Here is a 3,663-nt window from a genome sequence, read left to right as displayed (position 1 = left end):
TCACACTTAGAGTGGCAGGGAAGCCCTGGGTTCCAGCTGCTCTCCCAAACGCTACAGAACATTTCTTGTAAAGACATGAAAGTGATGGGTGAAGATACAGCCTGCATCTTTGCCACACTTGCACCAGCACAATCCCTGTGAAAAGAGCAGAAAGCTAAACAAATTCTTACTTCACACTGGAGTGCCATGGGGGAGATTATTCCTTCATGTCATACAGTTTGGTGCATGAAACTTCCTAACAGTGCTGCCTTGTAAATGCTGCTTCAGTATTGGTGATGACTGGAAGGTGGTGACTTCCATGGAGCTACCCCAACTAGCAGTAGTTGTGGATTTGGCTCTTGGCACTCAAGTTGCCTCACTAAGCCCTAGCAAGCCCTAAGCCCTTGCAGAAGTGCCTGTTAGAGATGTACAGACCTGTAATAAAAGCCAAAACAGGTGAAATTTGCTCCTACAATGCACAAATCATGTATGAGAAAGCAGTGCCATAATAAGTCATTTCCTCTGACATAAGTCTTTGTCCCTGTCTCCAAATAGTTAATCTACCTGACCAGGTAGGCATAAACACTCTCACCTTTCAATAAAGTTTGATTCCTGGAGGCAGATTTTTTTTTCCACTGTGTGTCAGTTGATTGGGAGGGTGGAGTGAGGCAAGAAAACAAAACACACCTTTGTCAGGACTTGTCTGGGAGCAAAGGCTTGGGAAAAAGAAGTAAAGGGGGGGTGAAATAGATTAAATACAAGAAGAGAAGAACATTCTTGGAGGATCAGTCAGACATCACACGCCTTTGGAGGGATGCAGTATAAAGTGTAGGTAGCAAATTTTGAGAGACAGGAAACAGCTGAAGAAAGAGGGATTTCCAGGTCATTAACTTAAAGGCTCCAGGTAAGTAAAATAAGAAGCCAAAAAGAAAAAAAAGTGTTCTGTACTATTTCTTTTCCAGATTCCCTGCATGGCAAACATGTTTTTTTAGAGGAAAAAAGGGAAAAATTCTGTGGGACATCCAATATAAAAATCCTATCAAGTATTTAAGTGTTGGGTTACTTTGGGCTACCTACATTTGGACTAGGGGAAGCTCTTTAAATGGATGCTAAGTGAAAGACATTGACATGCTGAGGTATGAGGAATGTAAATGAGAGTGTAGATATTTTTCTTTGAATGCTTATTGTAAAATTATCATACGGCTGGGGAAGTGTCTAGCTGTGTTAGGACCTGGAAGAACAGCTATCTGCACTGCAAGATGCAAGTTATCTGGTGCTTGCTTTTAAAAAGAATGTATTTGGAATGAACGTGAAGATTGACTTTAGGGGAGCTGGTGAAAGTGGAGGACAATATTAGGACCCTGGGTGGACTGACTTGCAATCCAGACGGCACCAGCAGCCACTTTAGGATGAAGCTATATATTGGGAGGCACCAACTTTTCTTTTAAGGAAATCAGTTTCAGACAAAGGGAGCTATTTATCAGCAGTGAGTCACATATCATGGACTCCTGGACGAATTTGTTTTCATGTAAGATTAAGAGGCCAAGAATTGTATGGTACACTTAAAAACTGGTTCAAAGCAATTCAGGAAAGCTTTATTTGAAAATCCATTTGAATGTGTTGTGCAGTGGGCTCTAGTGTCTAGTCACAGGGCTGTTTCTCAGGACACCTGGGTTGTATTCCTGTCTTTGCAGCTTGCTGTCAGTATCACCTTGGGAAAGTTCCTTTGCCTCAGTTTCTCCAGCTGTGAAATGGATGATCATAAAGCTTACCCATTTTTTAGAAACCCTGACTGGAAAGTCTCAGTTTGTAGGAATATTTAATTCCCTCTGTACAAGTGGAATGAGAAGGGTGCAGGACAGGTTGTTCTTGCTTTGAATTTGGATCTGTTTTTGCTTTGGGCAGAAAGAAAACCATGCTATTGAGGGTAGATGATTGTGACTGCATTGTACAATCCAGTCAAGGCTCCACCCTGCCTTCTGAAACAAAGAACTGCAGATTATAGATTAGAGCCGAGTATGGCTAATATTACACGCTGGTCCTAGACTGTGAGTGAAGGTCAGAATAAGGCGGTGATTTATTTTCTTAGCTGAATGCTGGTGACATGTAAAAGATGTAGCTAACAAAGTATACACCTTGAAGGATGTTAGATGTCATGGAAGCGGTGGTTTGGTTTTGAATTACTTTATTAGTATTGCTGTTCTGAACAATTTACCTGACCTCAGAATATGAGTTTGATGAAGGATTATGGGTTTCATGGAATCCTTTCCATAAAATAGGATCAAAGATTTTCATCAACATCATTAATTGCATCACTTCATGGTGTCCCTTTTTCTACCAAAATACATCACAGCTGAAGAAATTTAAATGGGTTAAAAGGATCCGAGTGTGTTTCATTTTCCTGATTAGGAATGCAGCAATTTCCTGACATGAAAACAGAAATGATAGGTGTAGAAACTAACAAAATGCAAAGCAACCACTTCCATTAAAATATCTCTCCACAGATATAAATTAATGTAAGAAGTTCCCCAATGACAAAATATATAGAACAAACATTACTCCTGCCGTGTGCAAGTAGTAGCTATTTTTTTAAATAACCAGAAGCTTTGGCTTGTCCAGGTAACTGCAGCAGCTGAGATCTGCTGAGCATCTTTAGGCCCTTCATTATATTAAGCATCCATTATGTAGGACCTGCTATAATGCAACTCTTCTTGTGTTTGTGAGAGCATATCTCATGGAAGTAATAGTTAAATATGTTATTCCATTGCATTTAAAATAACAGGTAGACATACGACGTACATATGTCTGTGTGGATGCCTAGTCAAGCCATCTGGCTGAATCATGTGCTTGCGCTCTTCCTTTGATCCTGCAAGTGTATTGCATACCCTTTGCTCAGACTGAAATGAGTTGGGGTACAGCTCAGGAGAAACCCTGACCCACTCAAGATTGGGCTCACATGGCACTTTTCATACAGTAATCTCAAAAGGATGGACAGTTCTTGTAACTTAACTCTGCCTACCTCCTATTGCTTGAGAGCTATCCCATTTCACAATATCGTAGCTCAGGGATGTTTGCTAAAGTTTTCTATGATTCAACAGAGATTTCCTGCTTGACTCCTACATAGCCCATAGCTATACCTTTGTGAATCCAGACAGATGTCTGTGCAGTAAATCAGCACTGGGAGCTACTGGAACTCAGACTGAATAGTTTGCTGGAGAGAAGGCTGATAACTGCACTAGTGTCACTCTGTGTGGAATAAAGCTGGAGCACAGAGCCAGCTGTCCCTCCAGCCCAGGGATGTGTAGGTTACCTGGAAGGGTCTATTTTCATTTGTTCTTCTTATGTTATATGAGCAGTGTTAAAATAGAGCACTCCTGATTGTCAAGAACGAGTGGAACAACCTCTTGTCTATAGTGACATCTGCCAGTGTTAAACTCTCAGAGGTGGAAAACCCTTCAGGAAAGAAGGCCATGGTGCTGCAAAATGGGAGATAAGCAGCCTCCAAAATGTAGGTGTCCTTAGCCTGAAAATTGTCATGGCCAGGAAATGAGCTCATCCAGGCACTGATTTCCACCAGCTATGTTTAGTGCAGGAACATTTAAGTCCATGCCCAGTCTGGATAGAAATTGGATGACAGCTGAAGCACCATCCTCACCCCATGGGGAATGACCAGGGACTCATCTG

At 41.5% G+C, this 3,663-nt stretch overlaps 1 protein-coding gene across 2 annotated transcripts in view; it reads left to right on the top strand.

The window, feature by feature from the left end:
- The first annotated feature begins 695 nt into the window (after nucleotides 1–695).
- Nucleotides 696–3,663, top strand: part of COL17A1 (collagen type XVII alpha 1 chain) — a 64,276-nt gene continuing 61,308 nt past the window's right edge. For both annotated transcript variants that reach the window (XM_019502770.1, XM_019502769.1), the window contains exon 1: nucleotides 696–883. The gene's annotated coding sequence lies outside the window, so the exon portion shown is untranslated. The remainder of the gene's footprint in view (nucleotides 884–3,663) is intronic.

This window comes from Gavialis gangeticus, unplaced genomic scaffold (genome assembly GCF_001723915.1).
Source record: "Gavialis gangeticus isolate Ggan-Ray unplaced genomic scaffold, GavGan_comp1, whole genome shotgun sequence".
NCBI classification, from domain to species: Eukaryota; Metazoa; Chordata; order Crocodylia; family Gavialidae; genus Gavialis; species Gavialis gangeticus.
The sequence above is the reverse complement of the archived record's forward strand: the minus strand, read 5'-3'. Positions and strand labels throughout refer to the sequence as shown.